The following is a 22890-nucleotide window of genomic DNA, read 5'->3' as shown; positions in this document are numbered from 1 at the left end:
CCCACACACAACTGCAGAGATGCAACGACCCACCTCTATTACCTTATAATATTCAAAAACAAAATTTCTATTATTTAATACTATCCCAACTCCATCATTTTTATTCCCACTAGAGCCAGACCAGATATGCTGGCCATATGGCCAATCAGCGTCTTCCAGGGGTTCTTCTATACCACACTCCTGTAGACACATAATATCAAAAGAATGGTTATGTAAGAAGTCCAGAATCACAGATCTTCTAACTCTAGACTTTAAAAGTCTTACATTAAGGGACGCAATGTCCCAATTTGGTTTAGAGACCATTCTTTGGCTCAAAAACCAGAAACACCAGTCTCAGCAAAAAAACATGCCTTCCTTATCCTTTGTCATCCGGCGAACTGCCACTTAGCTGAAAGATAGTGGACTCCAAATTCTCCTCCAGGTAAGCCGTTGACGCAGGAGAAAGAGAAACCACTGGGTAATCCCGCTCACTCACCGGACTTGCCACGCATTGGCTACTTGATGGTTCAGACAACCGGGCCCTTTTATTCTTAGCGCGGTCCGGTTCCTCAGAAGACCTTACCCCAGTCTCAGTGAAGTCTCCTTGACCTCCAGCTCCCTCTTCATCCATACTTTCACTGCTCCAACTGAGAGCCGGGTCCCCTGGGATTTCCAAGGCTCCCTCACGTTCTTCACAAAAGGAGTCAATGAAACCCCCCTGATAGGAAGAAATGTCCATCTCAGCTGCCAGAACCTCTTCCACTCTCCCGGGCTCCACCAGTAGGTCAGCAGACGCCCTCACTGGAGCAGTCTCCACACGCTGTTCCACTACCTTCACCCTGGAAGAAACTGCGGCCTCAGGTGCCACACTCTTAGGCCTCGGAGAGTTCGAGACCACCTCAGAGTATGCCCTTGCCTTGCCCTCGTTCGCACGACGAGTACAATCCTTAAAGGCATGCCCCTCCATACCACAAGCATTGCAAACAATTGGATTAGTACAGTCCTTAGCAACATGCCCACTTTGGTTGCACTTGGAGCAAACAGGCACAGCAGTACAAACCTCTTGTAAGTGTCCGTACTTCTTACATTTCCTGCAAAAAACTGGGGCCTCAGGAAAGAAGAGAATACCCCTATCTCTCCCGATAGAGAAACTTTGGGGAGGGTAATGAACACCTCCAGGCTCCGAAGAACTTTCCCCAAATCTGACAAAATATCTGTATTTGCCAGTCCATAAGTTCTCCTCGTTCATGATTTTGTGACTGTTGCTCACAAAGTCACAATGCCTCTTAAGAAAAGTCGCAATGTCATGTTCGTGCACAAAGGGATTATACATAAATATGACTAGGGGAACATCACCTTTGGAGTACAAGACTGTAAAAGTCAAACCATGCAAGGTTGGATTCTTCTCCTGCTCCCTCAACTTCTTATACAGGTTCCGGCAAGCCGCCATAGATTGTAGCACCAAGACATACCGTCCTTCTTTCCGGGATTCCTGCAGGCAGACGATGTTTTCTCTTGTCACTTCCAGGATTTTGAAGATCACCTCGTGCACCATATACGACAGATTGAAACGCTCTCTGACAGCAGCATCAACTTCAATGCGGAATGCATTGCGAACCCGATTGTCATCGGTCCCAGCATAGCGTATCTTCACGCCCATTATGATCACTCTCTCGTTCCTCCTCGTTCTCCCCCTAAAGCAGCAACCGGCTTAAGCCATCAAGATGGCGATGCCGGAAGGCCAAGGGAAAACACTCAAGGACCCCAGACAAGACACTTGGTCTTAGCCAAAAGGCCGAGAAGCGATAACCAGAATTGGTTTCAAACTACGGAGCCACCCAAGGATCCTGAAAAGTCCATTTGTGGAGATGAGCTCCTGGACTCCCGTTAAGAAGACATGTTGTCAACCTCTAGATCCCTTACATGCCTGCACTTTTCGGCTTGCTGCTGCTGCAATCCACGCGTTTTAGATCTGCATAACTCCACCTCTTTAAACACAGCACCTTCACCCCCTGCTGTTCCCACCCGCCTCAACACCGTTGGAAGGGAGGAGAACCAATTAAGGCGGGGGGTGGGGTGGAACGAGCAGCTGTCTACCCTTAGCAGGAGGGCTCCTGATTACATACCTCTCCTGCTGCTGCTGCTGCTGGCTGTCCAGCAGCAGACTGAAGGTGGCTGCTGCTGTGCACAGGTATATAAAGGCTCAGAGCCTATTATGACACGCGCAGCCAGCGTTCCATTGCCACATTCCATCTACTGCAGGCAGGATACCTGGCTGGCTGAATGTCGCTGAGAAGCTCACAGAGACCGCCATAAGCAACAGTTTAACAGAATGCCACAGACTAATCAACCAAACTTTTTGGGTTGGGTTCTCTTTTATAGTCTGCAGGCATTAAATGAAAGAAGTCAGTGTTCCAGCAGAAGGAGACAACGTTTCAGAAAAGGCATTGTAGCAAACCAAAAAAGAAATTTTAAGCGCAGCAGAGTAACCAGCGCACATACCTGTTAGCTCAGGTGAGTTTAAAAGGCTGCTGTTGATAACAAGGGCATTTGCTAAATAGATGGTGTGTGTGCAACAATATACTGAAAGGTCAATTATATTGTGCAGCTTATCTCACCACCTGTAGTTATTTAGGTGAAAGCTCCAAAATGCTTGCCTAATATGTCTGTTTATCCAAAAGGAAGTAAAAAGGGAGAGCTAGAAAGATAGCATTGCATCACATTACATGGCAATGCAATGCACAGTTGCTGAAGTTGAACCAAAATGAGCTTGTAATCTGGCTTCTGCAACTTTGAACATGAAAAATCCAATGAGGAGAAGAAAAGCAAAGCCAAAGAGTCCATCCCAAAATCCGACAAACAAGCAAAATGAACAAAAAACATTGAATTCAATTCTTTCTGATTTTAGAAACTGCATTAAAGAAGGGGTGCACCGGTCCTGGAGATACTGCAATACCAGGTCAATGGGTGGAGTGGACAGAGCAAGCTCTTTTTCCATCTCCCTGTTCTAAAAATCCATTTAATATATGGTCCCCAGATAGGGGACGTATCAGATATTAAACTGATAAGAACAGATACTACACTTGATCTTAGCCAAAAGGCCGAGAAGCGATAACCAGAATTGGTTTCAAACTACGGAGCCACCCAAGGATCCTGAAAAGTCCATTTGTGGAGATGAGCTCCTGGACTCCCGTTAAGAAGACATGTTGTCAACCTCTAGATCCCTTACATGCCTGCACTTTTCGGCTTGCTGCTGCTGCAATCCACGCGTTTTAGATCTGCATAACTCCACCTCTTTAAACACAGCACCTTCACCCCCTGCTGTTCCCACCCGCCTCAACACCGTTGGAAGGGAGGAGAACCAATTAAGGCGGGGGGTGGGGTGGAACGAGCAGCTGTCTACCCTTAGCAGGAGGGCTCCTGATTACATACCTCTCCTGCTGCTGCTGGCTGTCCAGCAGCAGACTGAAGGTGGCTGCTGCTGTGCACAGGTATATAAAGGCTCAGAGCCTATTATGACACGCGCAGCCAGCGTTCCATTGCCACATTCCATCTACTGCAGGCAGGATACCTGGCTGGCTGAATGTCGCTGAGAAGCTCACAGAGACCGCCATAAGCAACAGTTTAACAGAATGCCACAGACTAATCAACCAAACTTTTAGGGTTGGGTTCTCTTTTATAGTCTGCAGGCATTAAATGAAAGAAGTCAGTGTTCCAGCAGAAGGAGACAACGTTTCAGAAAAGGCATTGTAGCAAACCAAAAAAGAAATTTTAAGCGCAGCAGAGTAACCAGCGCACATACCTGTTAGCTCAGGTGAGTTTAAAAGGCTGCTGTTGATAACAAGGGCATTTGCTAAATAGATGGTGCGTGTGCAACAATATACTGAAAGGTCAATTATATTGTGCAGCTTATCTCACCACCTGTAGTTATTTAGGTGAAAGCTCCAAAATGCTTGCCTAATATGTCTGTTTATCCAAAAGGAAGTAAAAAGGGAGAGCTAGAAAGATAGCATTGCATCACATTACATGGCAATGCAATGCACAGTTGCTGAAGTTGAACCAAAATGAGCTTGTAATCTGGCTTCTGCAACTTTGAACATGAAAAATCCAATGAGGAGAAGAAAAGCAAAGCCAAAGAGTCCATCCCAAAATCCGACAAACAAGCAAAATGAACAAAAAACATTGAATTCAATTCTTTCTGATTTTAGAAACTGCATTAAAGAAGGGGTGCACCGGTCCTGGAGATACTGCAATACCAGGTCAATGCGTGGAGTGGACAGAGCAAGCTCTTTTTCCATCTCCCTGTTCTAAAAATCCATTTAATATATGGTCCCCAGATAGGGGACGTATCAGATATTAAACTGATAAGAACAGATACTACACTTGATCTTAGCCAAAAGGCCGAGAAGCGATAACCAGAATTGGTTTCAAACTACGGAGCCACCCAAGGATCCTGAAAAGTCCATTTGTGGAGATGAGCTCCTGGACTCCCGTTAAGAAGACATGTTGTCAACCTCTAGATCCCTTACATGCCTGCACTTTTCGGCTTGCTGCTGCTGCAATCCACGCGTTTTAGATCTGCATAACTCCACCTCTTTAAACACAGCACCTTCACCCCCTGCTGTTCCCACCCGCCTCAACACCATTGGAAGGGAGGAGAACCAATTAAGGCGGGGGGTGGGGTGGAACGAGCAGCTGTCTACCCTTAGCAGGAGGGCTCCTGATTACATACCTCTCCTGCTGCTGCTGCTGCTGGCTGTCCAGCAGCAGACTGAAGGTGGCTGCTGCTGTGCACAGGTATATAAAGGCTCAGAGCCTATTATGACACGCGCAGCCAGCGTTCCATTGCCACATTCCATCTACTGCAGGCAGGATACCTGGCTGGCTGAATGTCGCTGAGAAGCTCACAGAGACCGCCATAAGCAACAGTTTAACAGAATGCCACAGACTAATCAACCAAACTTTTAGGGTTGGGTTCTCTTTTATAGTCTGCAGGCATTAAATGAAAGAAGTCAGTGTTCCAGCAGAAGGAGACAACGTTTCAGAAAAGGCATTGTAGCAAACCAAAAAAGAAATTTTAAGCGCAGCAGAGTAACCAGCGCACATACCTGTTAGCTCAGGTGAGTTTAAAAGGCTGCTGTTGATAACAAGGGCATTTGCTAAATAGATGGTGTGTGTGCAACAATATACTGAAAGGTCAATTATATTGTGCAGCTTATCTCACCACCTGTAGTTATTTAGGTGAAAGCTCCAAAATGCTTGCCTAATATGTCTGTTTATCCAAAAGGAAGTAAAAAGGGAGAGCTAGAAAGATAGCATTGCATCACATTACATGGCAATGCAATGCACAGTTGCTGAAGTTGAACCAAAATGAGCTTGTAATCTGGCTTCTGCAACTTTGAACATGAAAAATCCAATGAGGAGAAGAAAAGCAAAGCCAAAGAGTCCATCCCAAAATCCGACAAACAAGCAAAATGAACAAAAAACATTGAATTCAATTCTTTCTGATTTTAGAAACTGCATTAAAGAAGGGGTGCACCGGTCCTGGAGATACTGCAATACCAGGTCAATGCGTGGAGTGGACAGAGCAAGCTCTTTTTCCATCTCCCTGTTCTAAAAATCCATTTAATATATGGTCCCCAGATAGGGGACGTATCAGATATTAAACTGATAAGAACAGATACTACACTTGATCTTAGCCAAAAGGCCGAGAAGCGATAACCAGAATTGGTTTCAAACTACGGAGCCACCCAAGGATCCTGAAAAGTCCATTTGTGGAGATGAGCTCCTGGACTCCCGTTAAGAAGACATGTTGTCAACCTCTAGATCCCTTACATGTCTGCACTTTTCGGCTTGCTGCTGCTGCAATCCACGCGTTTTAGATCTGCATAACTCCACCTCTTTAAACACAGCACCTTCACCCCCTGCTGTTCCCACCCGCCTCAACACCGTTGGAAGGGAGGAGAACCAATTAAGGCGGGGGGTGGGGTGGAACGAGCAGCTGTCTACCCTTAGCAGGAGGGCTCCTGATTACATACCTCTCCTGCTGCTGCTGCTGGCTGTCCAGCAGCAGACTGAAGGTGGCTGCTGCTGTGCACAGGTATATAAAGGCTCAGAGCCTATTATGACACGCGCAGCCAGCGTTCCATTGCCACATTCCATCTACTGCAGGCAGGATACCTGGCTGGCTGAATGTCGCTGAGAAGCTCACAGAGACCGCCATAAGCAACAGTTTAACAGAATGCCACAGACTAATCAACCAAACTTTTTGGGTTGGGTTCTCTTTTATAGTCTGCAGGCATTAAATGAAAGAAGTCAGTGTTCCAGCAGAAGGAGACAACGTTTCAGAAAAGGCATTGTAGCAAACCAAAAAAGAAATTTTAAGCGCAGCAGAGTAACCAGCGCACATACCTGTTAGCTCAGGTGAGTTTAAAAGGCTGCTGTTGATAACAAGGGCATTTGCTAAATAGATGGTGTGTGTGCAACAATATACTGAAAGGTCAATTATATTGTGCAGCTTATCTCACCACCTGTAGTTATTTAGGTGAAAGCTCCAAAATGCTTGCCTAATATGTCTGTTTATCCAAAAGGAAGTAAAAAGGGAGAGCTAGAAAGATAGCATTGCATCACATTACATGGCAATGCAATGCACAGTTGCTGAAGTTGAACCAAAATGAGCTTGTAATCTGGCTTCTGCAACTTTGAACATGAAAAATCCAATGAGGAGAAGAAAAGCAAAGCCAAAGAGTCCATCCCAAAATCCGACAAACAAGCAAAATGAACAAAAAACATTGAATTCAATTCTTTCTGATTTTAGAAACTGCATTAAAGAAGGGGTGCACCGGTCCTGGAGATACTGCAATACCAGGTCAATGCGTGGAGTGGACAGAGCAAGCTCTTTTTCCATCTCCCTGTTCTAAAAATCCATTTAATATATGGTCCCCAGATAGGGGACGTATCAGATATTAAACTGATAAGAACAGATACTACACTTGATCTTAGCCAAAAGGCCGAGAAGCGATAACCAGAATTGGTTTCAAACTACGGAGCCACCCAAGGATCCTGAAAAGTCCATTTGTGGAGATGAGCTCCTGGACTCCCGTTAAGAAGACATGTTGTCAACCTCTAGATCCCTTACATGCCTGCACTTTTCGGCTTGCTGCTGCTGCGATCCACGCGTTTTAGATCTGCATAACTCCACCTCTTTAAACACAGCACCTTCACCCCCTGCTGTTCCCACCCGCCTCAACACCGTTGGAAGGGAGGAGAACCAATTAAGGCGGGGGGTGGGGTGGAACGAGCAGCTGTCTACCCTTAGCAGGAGGGCTCCTGATTACATACCTCTCCTGCTGCTGCTGCTGCTGGCTGTCCAGCAGCAGACTGAAGGTGGCTGCTGCTGTGCACAGGTATATAAAGGCTCAGAGCCTATTATGACACGCGCAGCCAGCGTTCCATTGCCACATTCCATCTACTGCAGGCAGGATACCTGGCTGGCTGAATGTCGCTGAGAAGCTCACAGAGACCGCCATAAGCAACAGTTTAACAGAATGCCACAGACTAATCAACCAAACTTTTTGGGTTGGGTTCTCTTTTATAGTCTGCAGGCATTAAATGAAAGAAGTCAGTGTTCCAGCAGAAGGAGACAACGTTTCAGAAAAGGCATTGTAGCAAACCAAAAAAGAAATTTTAAGCGCAGCAGAGTAACCAGCGCACATACCTGTTAGCTCAGGTGAGTTTAAAAGGCTGCTGTTGATAACAAGGGCATTTGCTAAATAGATGGTGTGTGTGCAACAATATACTGAAAGGTCAATTATATTGTGCAGCTTATCTCACCACCTGTAGTTATTTAGGTGAAAGCTCCAAAATGCTTGCCTAATATGTCTGTTTATCCAAAAGGAAGTAAAAAGGGAGAGCTAGAAAGATAGCATTGCATCACATTACATGGCAATGCAATGCACAGTTGCTGAAGTTGAACCAAAATGAGCTTGTAATCTGGCTTCTGCAACTTTGAACATGAAAAATCCAATGAGGAGAAGAAAAGCAAAGCCAAAGAGTCCATCCCAAAATCCGACAAACAAGCAAAATGAACAAAAAACATTGAATTCAATTCTTTCTGATTTTAGAAACTGCATTAAAGAAGGGGTGCACCGGTACTGGAGATACTGCAATACCAGGTCAATGCGTGGAGTGGACAGAGCAAGCTCTTTTTCCATCTCCCTGTTCTAAAAATCCATTTAATATATGGTCCCCAGATAGGGGACGTATCAGATATTAAACTGATAAGAACAGATACTACACTTGATCTTAGCCAAAAGGCCGAGAAGCGATAACCAGAATTGGTTTCAAACTACGGAGCCACCCAAGGATCCTGAAAAGTCCATTTGTGGAGATGAGCTCCTGGACTCCCGTTAAGAAGACATGTTGTCAACCTCTAGATCCCTTACATGCCTGCACTTTTCGGCTTGCTGCTGCTGCAATCCACGCGTTTTAGATCTGCATAACTCCACCTCTTTAAACACAGCACCTTCACCCCCTGCTGTTCCCACCCGCCTCAACACCGTTGGAAGGGAGGAGAACCAATTAAGGCGGGGGGTGGGGTGGAACGAGCAGCTGTCTACCCTTAGCAGGAGGGCTCCTGAATACATACCTCTCCTGCTGCTGCTGCTGCTGGCTGTCCAGCAGCAGACTGAAGGTGGCTGCTGCTGTGCACAGGTAAATAAAGGCTCAGAGCCTATTATGACACGCGCAGCCAGCGTTCCATTGCCACATTCCATCTACTGCAGGCAGGATACCTGGCTGGCTGAATGTCGCTGAGAAGCTCACAGAGACCGCCATAAGCAACAGTTTAACAGAATGCCACAGACTAATCAACCAAACTTTTTGGGTTGGGTTCTCTTTTATAGTCTGCAGGCATTAAATGAAAGAAGTCAGTATTCCAGCAGAAGGAGACAACGTTTCAGAAAAGGCATTGTAGCAAACCAAAAAAGAAATTTTAAGCGCAGCAGAGTAACCAGCGCACATACCTGTTAGCTCAGGTGAGTTTAAAAGGCTGCTGTTGATAACAAGGGCATTTGCTAAATAGATGGTGTGTGTGCAACAATATACTGAAAGGTCAATTATATTGTGCAGCTTATCTCACCACCTGTAGTTATTTAGGTGAAAGCTCCAAAATGCTTGCCTAATATGTCTGTTTATCCAAAAGGAAGTAAAAAGGGAGAGCTAGAAAGATAGCATTGCATCACATTACATGGCAATGCAATGCACAGTTGCTGAAGTTGAACCAAAATGAGCTTGTAATCTGGCTTCTGCAACTTTGAACATGAAAAATCCAATGAGGAGAAGAAAAGCAAAGCCAAAGAGTCCATCCCAAAATCCGACAAACAAGCAAAATGAACAAAAAACATTGAATTCAATTCTTTCTGATTTTAGAAACTGCATTAAAGAAGGGGTGCACCGGTCCTGGAGATACTGCAATACCAGGTCAATGCGTGGAGTGGACAGAGCAAGCTCTTTTTCCATCTCCCTGTTCTAAAAATCCATTTAATATATGGTCCCCAGATAGGGGACGTATCAGATATTAAACTGATAAGAACAGATACTACACTTGATCTTAGCCAAAAGGCCGAGAAGCGATAACCAGAATTGGTTTCAAACTAGGGAGCCACCCAAGGATCCTGAAAAGTCCATTTGTGGAGATGAGCTCCTGGACTCCCGTTAAGAAGACATGTTGTCAACCTCTAGATCCCTTACATGCCTGCACTTTTCGGCTTGCTGCTGCTGCAATCCACGCGTTTTAGATCTGCATAACTCCACCTCTTTAAACACAGCACCTTCACCCCCTGCTGTTCCCACCCGCCTCAACACCGTTGGAAGGGAGGAGAACCAATTAAGGCGGGGGGTGGGGTGGAACGAGCAGCTGTCTACCCTTAGCAGGAGGGCTCCTGATTACATACCTCTCCTGCTGCTGCTGCTGCTGGCTGTCCAGCAGCAGACTGAAGGTGGCTGCTGCTGTGCACAGGTATATAAAGGCTCAGAGCCTATTATGACACGCGCAGCCAGCGTTCCATTGCCACATTCCATCTACTGCAGGCAGGATACCTGGCTGGCTGAATGTCGCTGAGAAGCTCACAGAGACCGCCATAAGCAACAGTTTAACAGAATGCCACAGACTAATCAACCAAACTTTTTGGGTTGGGTTCTCTTTTATAGTCTGCAGGCATTAAATGAAAGAAGTCAGTGTTCCAGCAGAAGGAGACAACGTTTCAGAAAAGGCATTGTAGCAAACCAAAAAAGAAATTTTAAGCGCAGCAGAGTAACCAGCGCACATACCTGTTAGCTCAGGTGAGTTTAAAAGGCTGCTGTTGATAACAAGGGCATTTGCTAAATAGATGGTGTGTGTGCAACAATATACTGAAAGGTCAATTATATTGTGCAGCTTATCTCACCACCTGTAGTTATTTAGGTGAAAGCTCCAAAATGCTTGCCTAATATGTCTGTTTATCCAAAAGGAAGTAAAAAGGGAGAGCTAGAAAGATAGCATTGCATCACATTACATGGCAATGCAATGCACAGTTGCTGAAGTTGAACCAAAATGAGCTTGTAATCTGGCTTCTGCAACTTTGAACATGAAAAATCCAATGAGGAGAAGAAAAGCAAAGCCAAAGAGTCCATCCCAAAATCCGACAAACAAGCAAAATGAACAAAAAACATTGAATTCAATTCTTTCTGATTTTAGAAACTGCATTAAAGAAGGGGTGCACCGGTCCTGGAGATACTGCAATACCAGGTCAATGCGTGGAGTGGACAGAGCAAGCTCTTTTTCCATCTCCCTGTTCTAAAAATCCATTTAATATATGGTCCCCAGATAGGGGACGTATCAGATATTAAACTGATAAGAACAGATACTTCACTTGATCTTAGCCAAAAGGCCGAGAAGCGATAACCAGAATTGGTTTCAAACTAGGGAGCCACCCAAGGATCCTGAAAAGTCCATTTGTGGAGATGAGCTCCTGGACTCCCGTTAAGAAGACATGTTGTCAACCTCTAGATCCCTTACATGCCTGCACTTTTCGGCTTGCTGCTGCTGCAATCCACGCGTTTTAGATCTGCATAACTCCACCTCTTTAAACACAGCACCTTCACCCCCTGCTGTTCCCACCCGCCTCAACACCGTTGGAAGGGAGGAGAACCAATTAAGGCGGGGGGTGGGGTGGAACGAGCAGCTGTCTACCCTTAGCAGGAGGGCTCCTGATTACATACCTCTCCTGCTGCTGCTGCTGCTGGCTGTCCAGCAGCAGACTGAAGGTGGCTGCTGCTGTGCACAGGTATATAAAGGCTCAGAGCCTATTATGACACGCGCAGCCAGCGTTCCATTGCCACATTCCATCTACTGCAGGCAGGATACCTGGCTGGCTGAATGTCGCTGAGAAGCTCACAGAGACCGCCATAAGCAACAGTTTAACAGAATGCCACAGACTAATCAACCAAACTTTTTGGGTTGGGTTCTCTTTTATAGTCTGCAGGCATTAAATGAAAGAAGTCAGTGTTCCAGCAGAAGGAGACAACGTTTCAGAAAAGGCATTGTAGCAAACCAAAAAAGAAATTTTAAGCGCAGCAGAGTAACCAGCGCACATACCTGTTAGCTCAGGTGAGTTTAAAAGGCTGCTGTTGATAACAAGGGCATTTGCTAAATAGATGGTGTGTGTGCAACAATATACTGAAAGGTCAATTATATTGTGCAGCTTATCTCACCACCTGTAGTTATTTAGGTGAAAGCTCCAAAATGCTTGCCTAATATGTCTGTTTATCCAAAAGGAAGTAAAAAGGGAGAGCTAGAAAGATAGCATTGCATCACATTACATGGCAATGCAATGCACAGTTGCTGAAGTTGAACCAAAATGAGCTTGTAATCTGGCTTCTGCAACTTTGAACATGAAAAATCCAATGAGGAGAAGAAAAGCAAAGCCAAAGAGTCCATCCCAAAATCCGACAAACAAGCAAAATGAACAAAAAACATTGAATTCAATTCTTTCTGATTTTAGAAACTGCATTAAAGAAGGGGTGCACCGGTCCTGGAGATACTGCAATACCAGGTCAATGCGTGGAGTGGACAGAGCAAGCTCTTTTTCCATCTCCCTGTTCTAAAAATCCATTTAATATATGGTCCCCAGATAGGGGACGTATCAGATATTAAACTGATAAGAAGAGATACTACACTTGATCTTAGCCAAAAGGCCGAGAAGCGATAACCAGAATTGGTTTCAAACTACGGAGCCACCCAAGGATCCTGAAAAGTCCATTTGTGGAGATGAGCTCCTGGACTCCCGTTAAGAAGACATGTTGTCAACCTCTAGATCCCTTACATGCCTGCACTTTTCGGCTTGCTGCTGCTGCAATCCACGCGTTTTAGATCTGCATAACTCCACCTCTTTAAACACAGCACCTTCACCCCCTGCTGTTCCCACCCGCCTCAACACCGTTGGAAGGGAGGAGAACCAATTAAGGCGGGGGGTGGGGTGGAACGAGCAGCTGTCTACCCTTAGCAGGAGGGCTCCTGATTACATACCTCTCCTGCTGCTGCTGCTGCTGGCTGTCCAGCAGCAGACTGAAGGTGGCTGCTGCTGTGCACAGGTATATAAAGGCTCAGAGCCTATTATGACACGCGCAGCCAGCGTTCCATTGCCACATTCCATCTACTGCAGGCAGGATACCTGGCTGGCTGAATGTCGCTGAGAAGCTCACAGAGACCGCCATAAGCAACAGTTTAACAGAATGCCACAGACTAATCAACCAAACTTTTTGGGTTGGGTTCTCTTTTATAGTCTGCAGGCATTAAATGAAAGAAGTCAGTGTTCCAGCAGAAGGAGACAACGTTTCAGAAAAGGCATTGTAGCAAACCAAAAAAGAAATTTTAAGCGCAGCAGAGTAACCAGCGCACATACCTGTTAGCTCAGGTGAGTTTAAAAGGCTGCTGTTGATAACAAGGGCATTTGCTAAATAGATGGTGTGTGTGCAACAATATACTGAAAGGTCAATTATATTGTGCAGCTTATCTCACCACCTGTAGTTATTTAGGTGAAAGCTCCAAAATGCTTGCCTAATATGTCTGTTTATCCAAAAGGAAGTAAAAAGGGAGAGCTAGAAAGATAGCATTGCATCACATTACATGGCAATGCAATGCACAGTTGCTGAAGTTGAACCAAAATGAGCTTGTAATCTGGCTTCTGCAACTTTGAACATGAAAAATCCAATGAGGAGAAGAAAAGCAAAGCCAAAGAGTCCATCCCAAAATCCGACAAACAAGCAAAATGAACAAAAAACATTGAATTCAATTCTTTCTGATTTTAGAAACTGCATTAAAGAAGGGGTGCACCGGTCCTGGAGATACTGCAATACCAGGTCAATGCGTGGAGTGGACAGAGCAAGCTCTTTTTCCATCTCCCTGTTCTAAAAATCCATTTAATATATGGTCCCCAGATAGGGGACGTATCAGATATTAAACTGATAAGAACAGATACTACACTTGATCTTAGCCAAAAGGCCGAGAAGCGATAACCAGAATTGGTTTCAAACTACGGAGCCACCCAAGGATCCTGAAAAGTCCATTTGTGGAGATGAGCTCCTGGACTCCCGTTAAGAAGACATGTTGTCAACCTCTAGATCCCTTACATGCCTGCACTTATCGGCTTGCTGCTGCTGCAATCCACGCGTTTTAGATCTGCATAACTCCACCTCTTTAAACACAGCACCTTCACCCCCTGCTGTTCCCACCCGCCTCAACACCGTTGGAAGGGAGGAGAACCAATTAAGGCGGGGGGTGGGGTGGAACGAGCAGCTGTCTACCCTTAGCAGGAGGGCTCCTGATTACATACCTCTCCTGCTGCTGCTGCTGCTGGCTGTCCAGCAGCAGACTGAAGGTGGCTGCTGCTGTGCACAGGTATATAAAGGCTCAGAGCCTATTATGACACGCGCAGCCAGCGTTCCATTGCCACATTCCATCTACTGCAGGCAGGATACCTGGCTGGCTGAATGTCGCTGAGAAGCTCACAGAGACCGCCATAAGCAACAGTTTAACAGAATGCCACAGACTAATCAACCAAACATTTTGGATTGGGTTCTCTTTTATAGTCTGCAGGCATTAAATGAAAGAAGTCAGTGTTCCAGCAGAAGGAGACAACGTTTCAGAAAAGGCATTGTAGCAAACCAAAAAAGAAATTTTAAGCGCAGCAGAGTAACCAGCGCACATACCTGTTAGCTCAGGTGAGTTTAAAAGGCTACTGTTGATAACAAGGGCATTTGCTAAATAGATGGTGTGTGTGCAACAATATACTGAAAGGTCAATTATATTGTGCAGCTTATCTCACCACCTGTAGTTATTTAGGTGAAAGCTCCAAAATGCTTGCCTAATATGTCTGTTTATCCAAAAGGAAGTAAAAAGGGAGAGCTAGAAAGATAGCATTGCATCACATTACATGGCAATGCAATGCACAGTTGCTGAAGTTGAACCAAAATGAGCTTGTAATCTGGCTTCTGCAACTTTGAACATGAAAAATCCAATGAGGAGAAGAAAAGCAAAGCCAAAGAGTCCATCCCAAAATCTGACAAACAAGCAAAATGAACAAAAAACATTGAATTCAATTCTTTCTGATTTTAGAAACTGCATTAAAGAAGGGGTGCACCGGTCCTGGAGATACTGCAATACCAGGTCAATGCGTGGAGTGGACAGAGCAAGCTCTTTTTCCATCTCCCTGTTCTAAAAATCCATTTAATATATGGTCCCCAGATAGGGGACGTATCAGATATTAAACTGATAAGAACAGATTTTTTTATTTTTTTTTTTTTCCAAACACTCAGAAATTAAGTTTTATAATCTTAAATCATATATCACTAAACTCAAGATTTTAGTTCCATCATCGTGTTTAGATATTATATTTATATTTTTTCATTTGAATTAATATATATAAAGTTAAACATAACAATTCCTTTACAGTTTCAACAGTTTCCAAACAAATCACAACTGACATTACTTCACCCGGTTTCCCAAACTAAATATCCCCTTTTTCCCTTTTACTTTCCTCCCAACAAAACCCCTTAACTTCTTTTCTTCCTCCTCATGCTCTAACCGCATTATGCAAATTTTCTTCTCCTGTTGTCCACACCAAAAAACGTCTCTTTCCGTTCCAAATACCAACTTTGTTCCTGTATAATTTCTGAAACTTTACCATCTTACATTTAGATTCCAAAGAAAACATTATCTCCTCTATTTCCACAAACGGATTGTCCATGTAAATTATCACACTCTTCGGTTTCCCCATGAATGATGCACTTACTCCAATTTTCCCAGAATCCTCTTCACTCCAGCATTTGAAAAAATGAATGCACTTTTCCTCAGAAACTAGAGTCACATCACAAACTTTACCTTGCTTTATTTCTTGCATACAGTAGATATCCTTCTCCAAAACTTCATGTTTCCTCAAAATTTCCAGAATCCATTTTTCTTCCAAAAAAGTTTCTTCCGTCTCCCGTTTCACAAAAAAACGTAAGCATCTCTTCTTTTTCCAAAACTCCATCTCAACAATCCGTTTTCCTTCCGTTTTTCCTTTTAATCCTCCAAATGTTGCCACCACAGCTATGTGTGGCGACAGTTGCCCCCCACAGCTATGTGTGGTGACAAGGTGATCGCCTCTCGTTGCCCAGGGACTAATCCGACTCCCTAATAGCAGCAGGGGGGTTTAGCTCCACCGATGAGTGTAGCGATCCCCCAAGGCCAAGGAGCCGGGTACCCCAAGCACCTCCCAGTCAAGACCAAGGCAGCAACCGCTAGATCACTGCACTTGATCTTAGCCAAAAGGCCGAGAAGCGATAACCAGAATTGGTTTCAAACTACGGAGCCACCCAAGGATCCTGAAAAGTCCATTTGTGGAGATGAGCTCCTGGACTCCCGTTAAGAAGACATGTTGTCAACCTCTAGATCCCTTACATGCCTGCACTTTTCGGCTTGCTGCTGCTGCAATCCACGCGTTTTAGATCTGCATAACTCCACCTACACAGCACCTTCACCCCCTGCTGTTCCCACCCGCCTCAACACCGTTGGAAGGGAGGAGAACCAATTAAGGCGGGGGGTGGGGTGGAACGAGCAGCTGTCTACCCTTAGCAGGAGGGCTCCTGATTACATACCTCTCCTGCTGCTGCTGCTGCTGGCTGTCCAGCAGCAGACTGAAGGTGGCTGCTGCTGTGCACAGGTATATAAAGGCTCAGAGCCTATTATGACACGCGCAGCCAGCGTTCCATTGCCACATTCCATCTACTGCAGGCAGGATACCTGGCTGGCTGAATGTCGCTGAGAAGCTCACAGAGACCGCCATAAGCAACAGTTTAACAGAATGCCACAGACTAATCAACCAAACTTTTTGGGTTGGGTTCTCTTTTATAGTCTGCAGGCATTAAATGAAAGAAGTCAGTGTTCCAGCAGAAGGAGACAACGTTTCAGAAAAGGCATTGTAGCAAACCAAAAAAGAAATTTTAAGCGCAGCAGAGTAACCAGCGCACATACCTGTTAGCTCAGGTGAGTTTAAAAGGCTGCTGTTGATAACAAGGGCATTTGCTAAATAGATGGTGTGTGTGCAACAATATACTGAAAGGTCAATTATATTGTGCAGCTTATCTCACCACCTGTAGTTATTTAGGTGAAAGCTCCAAAATGCTTGCCTAATATGTCTGTTTATCCAAAAGGAAGTAAAAAGGGAGAGCTAGAAAGATAGCATTGCATCACATTACATGGCAATGCAATGCACAGTTGCTGAAGTTGAACCAAAATGAGCTTGTAATCTGGCTTCTGCAACTTTGAACATGAAAAATCCAATGAGGAGAAGAAAAGCAAAGCCAAAGAGTCCATCCCAAAATCCGACAAACAAGCAAAATGAACAAAAAACATTGAATTCAATTCTTTCTGATTTTAGAAACTGCATTAAAGAAGGGGTGCACCGGTCCTGGAGATACTGCAATACCAGGTCAATGCGTGGAGTGGACAGAGCAAGCTCTTTTTCCATCTCCCTGTTCTAAAAATCCATTTAATATATGGTCCCCAGATAGGGGACGTATCAGATATTAAACTGATAAGAACAGATACTACACTTGATCTTAGCCAAAAGGCCGAGAAGCGATAACCAGAATTGGTTTCAAACTACGGAGCCACCCAAGGATCCTGAAAAGTCCATTTGTGGAGATGAGCTCCTGGACTCCCGTTAAGAAGACATGTTGTCAACCTCTAGATCCCTTACATGCCTGCACTTTTCGGCTTGCTGCTGCTGCAATCCACGCGTTTTAGATCTGCATAACTCCACCTCTTTAAACACAGCACCTTCACCCCCTGCTGTTCCCACCCGCCTCAACACCGTTGGAAGGGAGGAGAACCAATTAAGGCGGGGGGTGGGGTGGAACAAGCAGCTGTCTACCCTTAGCAGGAGGGCTCCTGATTACATACCTCTCCTGCTGCTGCTGCTGCTGGCTGTCCAGCAGCAGACTGAAGGTGGCTGCTGCTGTGCACAGGTATATAAAGGCTCAGAGCCTATTATGACACGCGCAGCCAGCGTTCCATTGCCACATTCCATCTACTGCAGGCAGGATACCTGGCTGGCTGAATGTCGCTGAGAAGCTCACAGAGACCGCCATAAGCAACAGTTTAACAGAATGCCACAGACTAATCAACCAAACTTTTTGGGTTGGGTTCTCTTTTATAGTCTGCAGGCATTAAATGAAAGAAGTCAGTGTTCCAGCAGAAGGAGACAACGTTTCAGAAAAGGCATTGTAGCAAACCAAAAAAGAAATTTTAAGCGCAGCAGAGTAACCAGCGCACATACCTGTTAGCTCAGGTGAGTTTAAAAGGCTGCTGTTGATAACAAGGGCATTTGCTAAATAGATGGTGTGTGTGCAACAATATACTGAAAGGTCAATTATATTGTGCAGCTTATCTCACCACCTGTAGTTATTTAGGTGAAAGCTCCAAAATGCTTGCCTAATATGTCTGTTTATCCAAAAGGAAGTAAAAAGGGAGAGCTAGAAAGATAGCATTGCATCACATTACATGGCAATGCAATGCACAGTTGCTGAAGTTGAACCAAAATGAGCTTGTAATCTGGCTTCTGCAACTTTGAACATGAAAAATCCAATGAGGAGAAGAAAAGCAAAGCCAAAGAGTCCATCCCAAAATCTGACAAACAAGCAAAATGAACAAAAAACATTGAATTCAATTCTTTCTGATTTTAGAAACTGCATTAAAGAAGGGGTGCACCGGTCCTGGAGATACTGCAATACCAGGTCAATGCGTGGAGTGGACAGAGCAAGCTCTTTTTCCATCTCCCTGTTCTAAAAATCCATTTAATATATGGTCCCCAGATAGGGGACGTATCAGATATTAAACTGATAAGAACAGATTTTTTTTTTTTTTTTTTTCCACTCAGATTACAAGTCCCATATTTACCATTTCATGCTTTGCAATGATTTCCAAATGGTATTAGGTTGTTATCCATCATTGTGGGTCATATATCCATTTTTACAATCTTATTTTATATATATACGTTTATATTATCACAATACAGTTATTCCATATTCTTTACATCACAACATTACAATCTTTACCATTACGATTTAAGGCAACATTCCTCTCTTCAGGCCATATGCTGCCAAGGCATTCAAAAGCCTTCCATCCAGAAACCGACCATCCCAAGCTTCTTCTACCTCTTTAGCCAACGACTGAGGTATTCTGTAAGTTGAAAAAAAACGATTCATATCGCTATAAATGTTATTCCACACTTTGCGCCTTAGACTAGCCTGACTCCCCCCTTCACAACTCTTTAGCATTTTCAACACTTCTTGTCTCTCCTCCATCTCCCTCATATTTTTTTCTGAAACATCCTTTGCTTTACTAGAGTCCTTCCCAGATGACAAAACTCCTTCAATTTCTTCTCTGGCTTCACATGCGACATCCTCTCTTTCTTCTTCACTAGTTTCTTCACCCTCCTCCTCCTCTTCCATATTACTTACAGCACCTTCCTTTTCATCCTGACTGGAGGACTCACTTTCCTCCTGATCTTCTGACTCCCTATCCACCTCCACTTCTTCTTCCAAGCTAGTATTTTCAATCTCAACGTCTGTGATATCACTCTCAGTATCTTCTTCCATATGATCACCTTCTTTTCTTATATCTCTTATTTGTTCCTCCTTCTTTTGAGATATGTTCTCTTCCGTTTCATCATGGGGGGCAGCTTCAGACTCTTCTTCTTTTCCATCTTCCTTGTCAACTGACTTCTCCTCCCTTTTATTGACAGGACAGCAATCATATAAATGACCACTGCCACCACATAGATTACATTTCTTAGTTTTTTCACAATTATCTGCCTTATGTCCCACTTCTTCACACTTGGCACACCACTGTAATGTACAGGAATCCTTTTCATGGCCATACTGTTTACAACGCCTACAAAACTTCGGCATACCTGTAAAGAACATATCTCCATTAACTGTCCCGATTTTGAATCTACTTGGTGGGAGTACCACAACACCATCCGAACTTTCCTTGAACTTGACCAGTAACCTCCACCTCGTGGTCCAAAAACCATATCGGTTAAACATTTTGCCAGCAGAACTCACTTTCTCACAGTACCGGGATAAAAAGGTCATGATCTCTTCTTCCAATATGAAAGGACTATACATCCTTATTACTATTAGCCTTTCCTTCCTAGGAAAATGCGACACAAAAAAAACACCTTCAAGTATCGAATCTTCCTTCACTAGATCCATTCTCTTCCAAAAGTCAGAAAAGATATCTTCTGAACAAAAAATAACATCATATATCCCTCTCTTCGGGAACTCCAACATAGACAAAACTTGTTCCATTTGAACTTCCAATAGTCCAAACAAAATCTTCTCTACCAAAAAAAACAAGCCAGACTTCTTCTTCTCTGGATCCAAAAAAATAAACCGCACTGCATTCTTCAATCTTGCAAAAACTGGGACCTCTTCACAGGTCAGCATATTTGGGCTTCTCCCGTCCATATCTTCACACCAAACGTGGCAAAAATCCTCCTCGCCTACTTAAAAAAAGCAGGCAGGCTGATCGCCCCTCGTTGCCCCGGGACTAATCCGGCTCCCCAAAAGCAGCAAGGGGGTGAAGCCGCATTGCTACATGCAGCGATCCCCCGAGGCCAAGGAGCCGGGTACCCAAGGCACCTCTCAGCCAAGACCAAGGCAGCAACCGGTAGATCACTGCACTTGATCTTAGCCAAAAGGCCGAGAAGCGATAACCAGAATTGGTTTCAAACTACGGAGCCACCCAAGGATCCTGAAAAGTCCATTTGTGGAGATGAGCTCCTGGACTCCCCTTAAGAAGACATGTTGTCAACCTCTAGATCCCTTACATGCCTGCACTTTTCGGCTTGCTGCTGCTGCAATCCACGCGTTTTAGATCTGCATAACTCCACCTCTTTAAACACAGCACCTTCACCCCCTGCTGTTCCCACCCGCCTCAACACCGTTGGAAGGGAGGAGAACCAATTAAGGCGGGGGGTGGGGTGGAACGAGCAGCTGTCTACCCTTAGCAGGAGGGCTCCTGATTACATACCTCTCCTGCTGCTGCTGCTGCTGGCTGTCCAGCAGCAGACTGAAGGTGGCTGCTGCTGTGCACAGGTATATAAAGGCTCAGAGCCTATTATGACACGCGCAGCCAGCGTTCCATTGCCACATTCCATCTACTGCAGGCAGGATACCTGGCTGGCTGAATGTCGCTGAGAAGCTCACAGAGACCGCCATAAGCAACAGTTTAACAGAATGCCACAGACTAATCAACCAAACTTTTTGGGTTGGGTTCTCTTTTATAGTCTGCAGGCATTAAATGAAAGAAGTCAGTGTTCCAGCAGAAGGAGACAACGTTTCAGAAAAGGCATTGTAGCAAACCAAAAAAGAAATTTTAAGCGCAGCAGAGTAACCAGCGCACATACCTGTTAGCTCAGGTGAGTTTAAAAGGCTGCTGTTGATAACAAGGGCATTTGCTAAATAGATGGTGTGTGTGCAACAATATACTGAAAGGTCAATTATATTGTGCAGCTTATCTCACCACCTGTAGTTATTTAGGTGAAAGCTCCAAAATGCTTGCCTAATATGTCTGTTTATCCAAAAGGAAGTAAAAAGGGAGAGCTAGAAAGATAGCATTGCATCACATTACATGGCAATTACATGGCACAGTTGCTGAAGTTGAACCAAAATGAGCTTGTAATCTGGCTTCTGCAACTTTGAACATGAAAAATCCAATGAGGAGAAGAAAAGCGAAGCCAAAGAGTCCATCCCAAAATCCGACAAACAAGCAAAATGAACAAAAAACATTGAATTCAATTCTTTCTGATTTTAGAAACTGCATTAAAGAAGGGGTGCACCGGTCCTGGAGATACTGCAATACCAGGTCAATGCATGGAGTGGACAGAGCAAGCTCTTTTTCCATCTCCCTGTTCTAAAAATCCATTTAATATATGGTCCCCAGATAGGGGACGTATCAGATATTAAACTGATAAGAACAGATTTTTTTCTTTTTCATTTTGTTCTTATATTTCAGTTGTTATTTCTCTTCTAATATTTCTCTTGCCTTATAATCTGTTCATGCTACAAGGTTCCACAGATGAAAGTTCCATAGACTCTTGGCTCTTTTTTTCCCAATTCTCTTCAGATCTAACAGGTAATAAATATATATTTCACTTAGTGCTAATTTTATGCATTCACTTTCACTTATAAAATCTCTTTTAAAAAGCAATATGTTTCGGACTTTCCATAGCGCATTCTTTATTCCATTTATCATTATCCAAATGACTCTTTCTTTTTCTTTTGATTGACATGTAAAATTTCCATATAAAACTACTTCGTGATTTAAAAACTTAAGACCAGTAACAAACTTTAAGAGACTTCCAACTTCTTTCCAGACATTTTGGGCATAAAAACAGTTCCAAAAGGTGTGTAAAACTGTTTCCTCTCTAACACAGCCTGTTCTAGGGCATCTTGCAGTATTGCACAATCCCCTTCTGTGTTGAAAAAATCTAACAGGAACACATTCTTGCACTATTGCCCATGCCAAGTCTTTATATTCATTTGTTAGATAAGGTGCATAAGTCATTCTCCAAATTCTTCCACTTTTAGTGTATGTAAAGTTTGCCACTGCTGTCATCGTTTCTTTTCTCTTTGTCTCTAGAGCCAGTCTTCTTGAATTTGACAGCATCTCCACATCTACTTCAGGTAAGTTATAAAGTCTAATTGTTTTTTCTAGTAAGACATATTGTTTTGGCGGTGTAATTAGGACAGGAGAATTTGGGGGCAATGTTATCCACTTTCTTTTCCTAAAGATATCTCCAGCTGCATATCTTAAGTAGAAAGACCAATGAGTTCTTAGATTGGTCATTTTGAAGCAAAAACTAAAGAACTTTAGGTACAAAAATTTTTTGATATTTGGGATATTCTTTCCACCATATTTATGCTGCTTGTACATTGTCTCTCTTCGAACCTTCTCCATTTTTGATCCCCACAGAAAAAGAAAAATTTGTCTCTGGAGAAACTTTACTGTGTTCTCATTCGGGGGGTACACCATACTTAAAAACAACATTATCGGCAACAACAAAGACTTAATGATCAAGTTTTTACCTTCCATTGATAATTTTCTGAGTTTCCATAAACTTATCTTCTTTTGCATTTTCTCCTTCACCAACTGCCAACTTTCTTCTCCATCATTCTTTTTTGTAAACACAACACCTAAAATTTTGATCTTATCACTTCTTATTTTAAGTTGAGGAATCTGCGCATCTGACCAATCACCGAATCCAAGACATTCGCTCTTCTCCAAGTTCAGTTTGAAGGCAGATGCTAAACAGAAAAAATCAG

General features: G+C 43.9%; 13 non-coding genes across 13 annotated transcripts; all 13 read right to left on the bottom strand.

The window, feature by feature from the left end:
• Nucleotides 1–2901: 2901 nt before the first annotated feature.
• On the bottom strand, nucleotides 2902–3092 carry LOC141198492 (U2 spliceosomal RNA). Its single transcript, XR_012270440.1, has one exon. It is a non-coding gene; the product is annotated as a U2 spliceosomal RNA (small nuclear RNA).
• A 1109-nt stretch (nucleotides 3093–4201) lies between these two features.
• On the bottom strand, nucleotides 4202–4392 carry LOC141198142 (U2 spliceosomal RNA). Its single transcript, XR_012270103.1, has one exon. It is a non-coding gene; the product is annotated as a U2 spliceosomal RNA (small nuclear RNA).
• A 1115-nt stretch (nucleotides 4393–5507) lies between these two features.
• On the bottom strand, nucleotides 5508–5698 carry LOC141198141 (U2 spliceosomal RNA). The gene has a single exon (XR_012270102.1). It is a non-coding gene; the product is annotated as a U2 spliceosomal RNA (small nuclear RNA).
• Nucleotides 5699–6810: 1112 nt separating this feature from the next.
• Nucleotides 6811–7001, bottom strand: LOC141198140 (U2 spliceosomal RNA). Its single transcript, XR_012270101.1, has one exon. It is a non-coding gene; the product is annotated as a U2 spliceosomal RNA (small nuclear RNA).
• A 1115-nt stretch (nucleotides 7002–8116) lies between these two features.
• On the bottom strand, nucleotides 8117–8307 carry LOC141198496 (U2 spliceosomal RNA). Its single transcript, XR_012270444.1, has one exon. It is a non-coding gene; the product is annotated as a U2 spliceosomal RNA (small nuclear RNA).
• A 1115-nt stretch (nucleotides 8308–9422) lies between these two features.
• Nucleotides 9423–9613, bottom strand: LOC141198139 (U2 spliceosomal RNA). Its single transcript, XR_012270100.1, has one exon. It is a non-coding gene; the product is annotated as a U2 spliceosomal RNA (small nuclear RNA).
• Nucleotides 9614–10728: 1115 nt separating this feature from the next.
• LOC141198477 (U2 spliceosomal RNA) lies at nucleotides 10729–10919 on the bottom strand. The gene has a single exon (XR_012270426.1). It is a non-coding gene; the product is annotated as a U2 spliceosomal RNA (small nuclear RNA).
• Nucleotides 10920–12034: 1115 nt separating this feature from the next.
• Nucleotides 12035–12225, bottom strand: LOC141198519 (U2 spliceosomal RNA). The gene has a single exon (XR_012270466.1). It is a non-coding gene; the product is annotated as a U2 spliceosomal RNA (small nuclear RNA).
• Nucleotides 12226–13340: 1115 nt separating this feature from the next.
• Nucleotides 13341–13531, bottom strand: LOC141198138 (U2 spliceosomal RNA). The gene has a single exon (XR_012270099.1). It is a non-coding gene; the product is annotated as a U2 spliceosomal RNA (small nuclear RNA).
• A 1115-nt stretch (nucleotides 13532–14646) lies between these two features.
• LOC141197930 (U2 spliceosomal RNA) lies at nucleotides 14647–14839 on the bottom strand. The gene has a single exon (XR_012269944.1). It is a non-coding gene; the product is annotated as a U2 spliceosomal RNA (small nuclear RNA).
• Nucleotides 14840–16951: 2112 nt separating this feature from the next.
• Nucleotides 16952–17142, bottom strand: LOC141198137 (U2 spliceosomal RNA). Its single transcript, XR_012270098.1, has one exon. It is a non-coding gene; the product is annotated as a U2 spliceosomal RNA (small nuclear RNA).
• Nucleotides 17143–18257: 1115 nt separating this feature from the next.
• Nucleotides 18258–18439, bottom strand: LOC141197969 (U2 spliceosomal RNA). The gene has a single exon (XR_012269971.1). It is a non-coding gene; the product is annotated as a U2 spliceosomal RNA (small nuclear RNA).
• A 2954-nt stretch (nucleotides 18440–21393) lies between these two features.
• Nucleotides 21394–21575, bottom strand: LOC141197943 (U2 spliceosomal RNA). Its single transcript, XR_012269951.1, has one exon. It is a non-coding gene; the product is annotated as a U2 spliceosomal RNA (small nuclear RNA).
• Between the last annotated feature and the right edge of the window lie 1315 nt (nucleotides 21576–22890).

This window comes from Phyllobates terribilis, unplaced genomic scaffold (assembly GCF_046119375.1).
Source record: "Phyllobates terribilis strain yellow unplaced genomic scaffold, ASM4611937v1 Scaffold_94__1_contigs__length_6153435, whole genome shotgun sequence".
In the NCBI taxonomy this organism is placed as follows: Eukaryota; Metazoa; Chordata; class Amphibia; order Anura; family Dendrobatidae; genus Phyllobates; species Phyllobates terribilis.
This window is presented reverse-complemented; position numbering and strand designations above follow the sequence as displayed.